The 11,399-nt window shown below is 32.9% G+C and overlaps 1 long non-coding RNA gene across 1 annotated transcript; it reads left to right on the plus strand.

The window, feature by feature from the left end:
- Positions 1–4,490: 4,490 nt before the first annotated feature.
- On the plus strand, positions 4,491–7,702 carry LOC107025513. The gene is made up of 3 exons (XR_001457411.2): positions 4,491–4,867; positions 5,021–5,132; positions 6,543–7,702. It is a non-coding gene; the product is annotated as an uncharacterized LOC107025513 (long non-coding RNA).
- The last annotated feature ends 3,697 nt before the right edge of the window (positions 7,703–11,399 follow it).

An 11,399-nucleotide genomic window follows, 5' to 3' on the forward strand; every position in this document is an offset into this window, starting at 1 on the left:
CAACAAATGTCCATATGAAGTTTTGCATGGTTTAAAACCTTTTTACTCACATTAAAGAAGTTTTGGCTGCTTGTGTTATCCAACCTTCCCTAAAGTTCAAAGATCAAAATTTGATCCTAGAACTTCTCCACATGTCTTTGTGGGATATCCATGTGATATAAAAGGATACAAGGTCATGAGTCTAGCCACTAAAAGATTGTATGTCTCCAGGGATGTTATTTTTCATGAAAACATTTTCCCATTTGCAATGAATAAAGATCCTACTTTCTTTCCTTTTTCTTCTCCTACTCATTGTTTTACTGATCAATATGATTGTACTACTTCTAATCCATCCTTTGACTCTAATGTACAGTGTGATTCTGAGATGTCAAATGACACAAATCCTCCTTCATCTCCTGACTTTTCTAGTCCACAATCTGTTCCCTCATCTTCAACAACACCCTGTCAACCTGATATAGCAACCAGAAAGTCTCACAGAACTCACAAATTGCCCACATACCTGTCAGATTATGTTCATTCTATACCTATTTCACAACCTACAGAAAACGACACATTAACTCCTACCTCATTGACTGCATTTTTTTCTTCTAAACACCATATATCTTCTGCAGAATTGGATCCAAAAAAAGTCAAGTTTTTGCTTTAAATATTACTCATGACTGTGAGCCATCTAGCTATGCAGAAGCTGCTCTTGATCCTGCATGGCAAACAGCCATGACTCAGGAATTTGCTGCTTTACATGATAATAATACTTGGTCCCTTACTCCTTTACCTATTGGAAAGAAAGCTATTAGTTGTCGATGGGTGTATAAAATCAAACACAAGGCTGGTGGAAGTGTGGAAAGATACAAAGCAAGACTAGTGGTTAAAGGGTACACTCAACATCTTGGCATAGACTATACAGAAACTTTTTCCCCAGTTGTTAAAATGACAACTGTCAGAGCCTTGATTGCCATAGCTACAAAGAAACAATGGAATATTTACCAGCTTGATGTCAATAATGCTTTCCTCCATGGAGATTTGAATGAGGAAGTTTATATGGATGTACCTCCTGGTCTTGCTGTATCACAAACAGGGCTAGTGTGTAAACTAAACAAGTCCTTATATGGTCTAAAACAAGCGAGCAGACAATGGTATGAGAAGCTAACTGAAGCTTTGAGTTCAAGGGGCTATACTCACTCCTTATATGATTATTCATTGTTTAATAGGAAAAGGGGTTCTTCTACTGTGTTTTTAGGTGTTTATGTAGATGATATTATCCTCACAGGAACTGATTCTGAAGAAATTGTTATTCTCAAAAACTTCCTTCATGATCAGTTCAAGATCAAGGATCTTGGTAGACTGCATTATTTCTTGGGATTGGAAATTCTATATAAAGATGATAAAGTTATCATATCCCAGAGGAAATTTGTTCATGATCTTCTAAAGGAATTCCACTGTGATAATCTAACTCCCATGACTTCACCATTGGATCCTAATGCTAAACTTAAAGCTCATGAGGGCAAGTTATTGAGTGATCCTACCTTGTATAGGAAGCTGGTAGGGAAACTGAATTTCCTCACTCACACCAGACTTGATATTGCCTATGGAGTTCAACATTTAAGTCAATACATGCAAGATCCCAGAGAACCTCATCTTCAAGCTGCATTTCACATGTTGAGATATCTCAAAAATGATCCTACTCTTGGCATTTTTATGTTATCTTCTATTGATTTTGAGGTTCAGGCTTTCTGTGACTCAGATTGGGCATCATGCCCTTACTCTAGAAAATCTGTTAGTGGTTACATTGTCCTGCTAGGGAATAGTCCAGTTAGCTGGAAATCTAAGAAGCAGGAGACCATTTCATTATCCTCTGCAGAAGCTGAGTACAGATCATTACGAAAGGTAGTTGGAGAACTAGTTTGGTTACATAGATTATTCACTGAATTGACTGTTCCTCCTACTGGTCCTTTTCCAGTATATTGTGATAGTCAGGCTGCACTGCATATAGCCAAGAATCCAGTTTTTCACGAGCGAACCAAACACATAGAAGTTGACTGTCATTTTGTGAGGTCCAAGCTTCATGAAGGTTTAATTTCATTACATCACATCAGCACAGTTAATCAATTGGCAGATATACTCACAAAGGCTCTCACGGGAATCAAACATTCTGCTATGATGGACAAGTTGGCTGTGTTTACTACACCTTCAACTTGAGGGGGGGTGTTGAAGTTAATAAGATTATGAAGGAGTTAGTTATAGTTAGTTAGCTTTCTGTTATAGTTAACAGCTTTATTAGTTAGTTAATTTTCTATTAAAAATCTGTTAGTGTTAGATATTTTTTTCTTCAATCTTCAACTGTATAAATATGACTACTACATGTAGTTCATAACACTTTTTCTTCTTCTTCAATCTGAGAAATGGTTCTCTCTATTTTCAGCTTTCAGCTTAGTTGCAGCCACCATTAATGGTGGTTTATCATGATTTTGAGTTTTAACATATAACAACAATTATAAAGTTAGCATTTCTCGTCCCACACATAATCAAAGCCGCCGGAATAATACCCACACCATAAGTTTTCCTCATCCCAATTTCCAATCTAATACAACAATATAATAATATAATAGTATTAATGTATAGGATCTGACAATCTTTTTATTATTATTATTATTATTATTTTAATTCCAACAACCCTCTTTTCAATTGCATACATGTATATATATAGCATTTAATGAAATTCTAGGCATCATAAAGAGCATTCAATGCAATAGCATACAAAGGAAGATTAAAACTTCAATCGAAAATTTACGTGAAGCAATTGGCAACCGACGAGATACTATTACCCTTCTTCCGTTCCTTCTTTCTTTTGTTTATTTACTTTCAGAACTAATTAGTGCTAAAAGTGATAAATTTTACTCACTTATTTTATTATATAAGGGTCAAATAGTATAGGATCTTATTAAATATTCACTTTAGTCCATTAACTATCGATTAATTAACTTAAGTTAAATAAATATTTAAAAATTCTAAAGAGGATCTTTCGGATTATTACATTATTTATCTTTAATAAATACTTCTATAAATTTCTCAATTTCGATAGTTAATATACAAATGTTAGTCTTATCTTTTTAAAAAATAAATATGATCATGATGCAACAGTTTTAAGTAGCCATATAGTAGTTCATGTTCTCCCACTTTTTCTAAAGTTAAAGGGTTTAATTTTATTCCACTGGAAAGTAAAATTATCCTCCTAAAAATCGAAAATATCACTTTTTATGTTTATGTAGTAAATATATATTTATTTATAATTCTTTTAATTTGGTCAAAGTGAAAATTTTATATAAATGAATATGTTAGTGGATAAAACAGTTTCATAACTCTCTATTGCATATCTACTGTTATGCAATCTTATAATCAATCAAAAATTATTTTGATAACTTTTTATTAGTTGTCGTAAACTGAATAAAAAATATAAAATAAATAAATCCGTCAAATTGAAATGTTTTTTAATCGTTAATATCAAATTTTTGTCTTTATTTATTAACTATATGTTGTTGTTTTTACTATTTATACAATATTTCTGCTTATAATGATTTTATTTATTACTTTATTTGAATATAAGACAATCGTAAACAAAAAAAATACTAATAAAGGAGATCAAAACAAATTTTATTTTCTCCTTAATTATGTTTTTGGTTATAAAAGTCCCTTTATATGTTCTATCTAAATGAATATGTTAATGGAAAGATTAAAAAAAATTCAGATACATTCATAACTCTTCATTACTCATCGACTACTATAGAATCTTATAATCAATTAAAAAAAAGTGTGTTAATATTTTATCAGTATTTCCTTAAGCTAAATAAAAAATCACAAAATAAATAATTATGATTATTTTAAAATAATATTAAAAGTGAATATTACTTTTTCTTTTTTATTTAGCGAATACATGATAATTATTTTCATTTTGTAAAAATGAAAATAAAACATTTATGATGATAATTTGTATGAATATAGGGTAATCTTACACATGCATCAATTGTTAGGATCACTTAAATTTAATTCAAGATATATTTTTTTGGTATTTAAACTTGATGGTAAAGCTGTAGTTATAAGCTGTAGTGATGTGAAAATTTTAGAAAAAAGTTGTATATGACAATTGCTTTAATCGAGCGAATTATATATGATAGGTTCTTGAAAAGTAACAAATTATTAAAATTGAACAAGTTTTATGAACCACCGTAATATATTAATTTATTGACATAAATATTTTATTATAAATATATCAAGATGTAAAAATATTCTCTCAAATAAACTTTAAAATATTATTTAATAATAATTTAAATTTTGAAATTGTCAATAATTTTTTTTAATGATTATACTTATCAATTAACCGCACAACGCGCGGATACGTATACTAGTAAATATGAAAAACATGGGGAGTATCTATTTATTTATTCAAAAAATTAATTTATGGTCCATGAACTTTTTATTATTAAAGTACAAAAGAAAATAAGCAAAAAGCTTAAAGAGAAAAGAGCACTAAAAAGGCAACGAAAGAAGTAACAGAGAGCCAGGTTGTCTTCCCATCTCGATCCGCCCCCTTGGATGAAGTCCAAGCACCAGATCCCCGAGAAATCAACTTCATAAATCATATATCCTTCATTTTAGCTACTACGAGCTCTTCAGCAAAGTGATTATCAAATAAATCACCGATGGACATTGTTTGTGCCATCTCACGAGGACCTCGGCGAACTTCAAAAATTCTGGTAGAATATCAATGGAGATCACCACCCAATATGATCTTGGGTTCCATCTACAGTAGGCCCATATCGAATTTAACTCAAATGTTTGCTAGCCCAAAAAAGGAAGGTGTAAATTGTTCTAGGTAAGATTTGTTAAGTATTATATATGAATTATAAATCTTTTTCTCTGGTCTAATCTTTGATGGCTTGAATCCCACAAAGAGATTAATACCACCATCACCTTTGAATCAGTCAACTAACTCAATTTTTTTCTATGATATATGGACAACAAAAAGCTTTTGAAGATATGATATCTTTGATGGAAGTAAATATGATATCTCAACAAATCGAATACACCATTCAAGTCCTGGTTTGGTACCACTTTGGAGCCCTCTCTGCTCTCACCAGGTGTGCGATACTCTAACCAAGCAAAATAACTTCATATTTTAAGAGTTTGTTAAGTTATGCATCAATTGTAAACTTCTTCACGCTTGTTATCGGTACGTGAATGTCTGATTGTTATTTTTTGAACTGTGAGAATATAATTACAACTCAGAGAGTCAGTTTGCTTGATTCTTTTATATAGAGTGTTACTTTGTCGAGATTTATTATCTTTTGGTAGCTGCTGGGACTTCCTAATAATAAGTGAACTTATAAGTACCTACAAAAACAAACGCGAGGTGAGCAAAAAAAATAACCAAGAGTAGTTCCCTCCTTGAAGGAGTGCACTACTTTTGCTCATATAGTATTTTTGATATTATTGATGGAGTTGACCTCCATTGTCACACTCCATGTAGAATCCCCTTCTTGTTTAAGAATATTAACCATCGATGAAGAATCAATCTCAATGATTATTTGATAAAAATGTTCATCTAAACAATATTGCAAACCCTCTGTAATCACAATTGCCACAACCTTCAAGTTAGAAGAATAAGCCAACCTCACATCCTTAACCCCTACAAGATTACCATTATGATCTCTCACACAGAAAACACCAGATCTAGGACCAAGATTACCCTAGGAAGCCCCATCATCATTACATATGAACCATCTAGGAGAAGGAGGAAACCATCTTACAATTTTATGATGGAAAGTTGGCCTGTACTTAAAAAGGGAAAATGCACAAGTACCCCTCAACCTATGCCCGAAATCTCAGAGACACACTTATACTATACTAAGGTCCTATTACCCCTCTGTACTTATTTTATAAGTAATTTTCTACCCTTTTTCAGCCTACATGACACTATTTTATGGGCCCAACGTGTGTTGACATTTTTTTTTCAAGCTAGTGCCACCTAGGCTGAAAAGGGGTATAAAATTATTTATAAAATTAGTTCAGGAGGATAATAGGACCACAGTATAGTATAAGTGTGTCTCTGGGATTTCGAGCGTAGATTGAGGGGGTACTTATGCATTTTCCCTAGATAAAAAAAATCAGCAACTATCTGAGGTCAACTTTGTGGGGTATTCAAATCTTCTAGTGTCTTGTTCAGAAATAGAACGAGAAGGACTTCTTTTCAACACATTAACTATCCAGCAAACTACTTCAGACCAAAAAAAAGTGTTTGGAACATGGCCCTTTTGTAATAGGCTTCGCACAACATTCATGATTGTTCGATTCTCCCTCTCAAATACTCCCTTTTTTTGAGGATTATAAGTTGTAGTAAGTTGTCGTTGTATCCCATGAAACTAAAAAAAGATTTATAAATCTTTGTGAAAGATACTCCCCTCCACAATCAGTAGGAAAAATCTTAATGGAACATCCTGTCTACTTCTCAACAAAAAGATCTGATCTTCTTGATGTGATTGGATATTCAGATTCAGATTATGCTGGTTGTGTGGATACACAAAAATCGACATTTGGGTATTTGTTCCAATTATCTGGAGAAGCAATCTCATGGAAGAGTGCGAAGCAGTCAATTATAGTTGCATCCACTGTTGAAGCTGAGTTTGTGGCATGCTTTGAGGCCACAATTCAGGCTAATTGGCTGCGGAACTTTATTTCAGGGCTTGGACTAGTCGACAATATTTCCAAGCCGCTGAAATTTCATTGTGATAATACCGCATCAGTCGTATTCTAAGGGTGCCAAACATATGGAATTGAAATACTTTTCAGTTAAGGAAGAAGTCTAGAAACATAAAGTGACGATTGAACATATTAGCACCAAACTTGTGATTGCTGATCCTTTGACGAAAGGATTACCGCCCAAAACATTCGTTGAACATGTTGAAAGAATGAGTCTTATTAATAGCAATGAATGACTTTATGTAAAGATTATATTATGTTTATGCAATTAACACTTTGCTCAACTATATATATGTTTCTGTTATTACCTGTTTTCTCTTGTATACGTTATGTTCAGAATGATGAGGATAGGTTTTATTTTAGATAAAGATATTCTAAGCATTATGGTGGACCCTTTATGTATTGAAATGTTGTGTTAGGCAATAGACTAATATTATAGTTCATGAAAGTGACTATGCTAAATAAAGTGGTGTACAACCGCCATGACTCATATTTGTTGATTTAATTAATAACAACAAATAATGTTGAATTTAGTATATGTGCACATTGTAATTGAAATTGTTTATTAAATCATTAAGTAAATGATGTTACGTGTTTCAAGTGGGAGAATGTTAGTTTTGTGACCCACTCACATTCATATTATTTTTGTTTAATATTTAGTTACTAACTAAATTCTAATTCTAATTGGATAAGTGGAGAAGTGGGGAAGTGGAGAAGTTACTTCAACTACCTATTAAGTCTTTCACTTTACCCATTACCTCTTCCAGTTATCCATTATATCTACTACTCACCATGATGGAAAGGTGAGAATGATGTTAAAACACACTCTATTTAACGGGTCCTCTCTCTGCCATAAATATATAAGTCTTATCCATCAAATCTATACATCAAGTATATGACAAGAGAGAGAAACTTCTAAAAAACCAAAAAAAAAAATACTCCGTTCTATCAAGTCAAGAATTATAATGGCAGATTCGGATATGTATTCTTGACTGAAATATCATAGTGTTAAATATATGTTAAAATCATATAATTACGATCATGAATAATTGACAGGATTTCTACATTTTAGATTGTTTATGTTTTCATAATTATTAAAAAATCTTTATAATCTTAGCTTCAACGATCAATCCAAGATTACAATCTCGGATCCTGCGAATTCCATCCTTGAGAGACACCTTGTAGCTGTTCTCTTGAATTTTACCAACACTGATAAGATTTGTTTTCAGGTCTGGTGCAAAGAAAACATAAAAGATAATTTGCATAAATGAATACTTTTTTTGGAGTTTCACCTTCCCTTTACCTTTGACACAAATACGGGAACCATCCTCAAACTAAACAGTTGTGCAAAAAGTTTCATCTAGTTTAGAAATTGCAGATTTTTCTCCACACAAATGGTAGCTACAACCTGTATCTAAATACCATATACTTTTGTGGTATTGTTCTGAGGATTGTGTCACCATTAAAAAAGTGACCTCCTCCTCCTCATGTACTTCAACAAAATTAGAGTTCTCCCCATGTACATTTTTTTAGATATGTACAACATTCAGAACTGTAATGACCATACACATTACATCTATAAAACTCGACGTGAGACTTATCTGCAATCCTTGAATTCCTATTGGAAGAGTGTCGTTGCTCACGATTATGCTGACCATTCTTTTTCCTGTTTCCCTCTTAAGTTTTCTATGCGTTTCTTCCCTTTCACTTACTCCATCTGCGCTCAGAATCTTTGGAGGTTGTGGTGACTTGTAATGCTTGCTCTTCATGAACAATCTTCTACTCATGAACCATCAAAAAGTTTTGTAATTTATCAAGTGAAAGTGTATCCATATCTTTGGACTCTTCAATGAAGTAGATAATGAAATAGGATTTTTGCAACATGGACTGCAGGATCTTCTAAAAAATGGTAACGTTTTCAACCCTCTCAATGAATCCGCACCGTGTTGACAAGTGTTATATTGCGCGAGAAGTACATTAACACCGACTCTCCTTGCTTCATACGCAAGGTCTCAAATTAACCTCATTGAGTTGAAATCGATGCTCCCTTTGCCCTTGCATTTCCCTGGTACTTTTTCTTCATCTTCATGGAGTAAAAAATTGGCTTTGATGTATCCTTTCAAAGAATTGTTTCCAATATTGAATGATCAATGTCTTGGAAAAGATAATATTTGCCTTCAAATTTTCAACTTCAGTGCATCAAGATTTTCTGCTGACCATTTATTTGACTAACACGAGGCGCAAGTTATTTTCATCCACCATCAACGACTTCACAAAAAATCTTTGGACGTCAAAAATTTATCCATCAACATGCTCCAATGGTCATAATGACCATCAAAGAATGTATCATAGTTAGTCTCAATGAATATTTGATGAAAATTTTATCTAAACAATATAACAAACCCTCTTTAATGCCAATTGGCTCAACCTTCAAGTTAGAAGAATCAGCCAACCTCACAACCTTTTCCCGTACAAGATTACCATTATGATATCTCACCTAGAGAGTAACAAAACGAGGACTAGAATCACCCTTGGAAGCCCTATCTGTGTTACATTTTCACCATCCAGTAGGAGAAGGAGGCCACATGACTGTTCTGTGATGGAAACTTGGCATGTCGTTAACAAGTTGAGAATCTCTATGAGGCCAAGTTTGTGATGTATTCAAATCCCAGTTTAACCTTAATTTGACAAACTATAAATCTAAGAATTTATTTCCTAGAAAATCTTGCTTTAAGAATAATATACTCCATGTAATATTGTGATTCTCCTCTTCCAAAGCAACCATAGAATGAGAACCTAAATGACATTATACACATCTTTTAGTGTGTAATTTTTTCATTAGAATCTCGCCATTTCTTTAAAGTGTGTGTCACCTATAAGAAAGGTGTTGAAACCCCTGCTACTCGTGTATAATACCTCCACACACTAAAGGCCACTTCAACTTGTAAAAATAAATGTTCAATAGTTTTCTTGCAGGATTTGAGCAACAATTACAAAGTTGAGAGATAATAGGAAACAAGGTAGCCATGAGAGCTACAACATGTACTTTAGCCGTCCAAAATCTCCACCCAAAGAAAAAGTTCTTGAACGTTAAACCTTTTACCCAAATAGTTCTTATAAGTGTTGGGTATGTAGCAAGAGTTAATGGGGAAATGAGGGAAGATGAAAGGAAGAGGAACTTGGAGAGTTGGGAACTTGAACAGTTGGGAACTTAAAAAGTCCTCTTATGCTTTAGTGAAAATGCATTTGTCCCTCATCAGTGGTGGAAAAAAAAATAGGAGAGTTTAAATATAAAAACACTTCTACTAATTGTTAAAAGAAGAGTTTGGAAAGAAAAATAGGAGAGTTTAAATATAGATTCAACTTTGGCTTTGGAAAATAATCAGCAACATTAATAAGAATTCTACTTTTGTTTTCTTATTGGAGTGAAATGATTTATGGCATACCCATTTGGGATATGTAAATTACAAAGCCTTCTAGTAATTAGTTACTTAAGAAGTATTGCCTGATTTTAAATGCGATAAATCGAAATGCGAAATTCGTGTGGAAAGTAAGTTTTTTGAACATCCTTATAAACATGTTGAAAGGAATTCAAAACCATTAGACTTAATTCAGAGAAATATATGCAATATGAAGTCAACACCATCACGTGGTGGGAAAAAGTATTCTATAATTTTTATTGACGATTGCACTCAATTTTGTTAGGTATATTTGCTTAATAGTAAGGATTAAGCTATTAATGCTTTTAAGAAACACAAAAAATGAAGTGGAGAACTAATTTAATCTAAAGATAAAAATGATTTGGACTGATAGGGTGGAGAATATGAATCTCCTTTTGCAGAGATATGTTTGGAATATGATATTATTCATCAAACTTTTTCCCCTATACACCACAGTCAAATGGTTTGGGGGAACGGAAGAAAAACACATCAAAGAAATGATGATTGCCTTGATGATCAACTCTGGTTCAGGACGAAACCTTTGGGAGAAATTCATCCTTAAAGCTAATAAGATACTCAATAGGGTATCCCGAAAAAAAAACACAATCAATTTCATATGATTTGTGGAAAGGAAGGAAACTCAACTTGAAATATTTCAAAGTGTGGGGGTGTCTAACCATGGTAGAGGTTCCTTTACCCAAAAGGGTAAAAATGGAACCCAAAATGGTGGATTGTGTATTTATTGGCTATGTTGTGAATAGTAAAGACCTGTGGGTTTTTGCTTCACAAATCGGATAATCTTGAGATTCATGTTTATTTGATAATTGAGTCAGATAACACATGTTTCTTTGAACACATTTATCCGTATAAAACTCAATGTGAGTTGAAAAGTGAAAGATCTAAACAACCAATGGAAAAATCAATGGAAAATACCTACCTAGTGAGGACTCCAGACGTACACTCGCCAACAAAACCCCTCTTTTTTGGACCAGATTTTGTGGCACCGTTGCTTGAAAATGACCTTCAAACATTTAAAGCAGCTATGTCTTCGTTTGAGTCAACTTATTGGAAAGAAGCTTTCAATTGTGAGTTCGAATCAATTTTAAGTAATTATACTTGAGAATTGACTGATCTTCCTCTAAAAAATAAACCTATAGGATCAAAGTAGATCTTTAAAAGGAAAATGAAATCTAATGGAACTATTGACAA

Source organism: Solanum pennellii, chromosome 7 (genome assembly GCF_001406875.1).
Source record: "Solanum pennellii chromosome 7, SPENNV200".
Lineage (NCBI taxonomy): Eukaryota > Viridiplantae > Streptophyta > Magnoliopsida > Solanales > Solanaceae > Solanum > Solanum pennellii.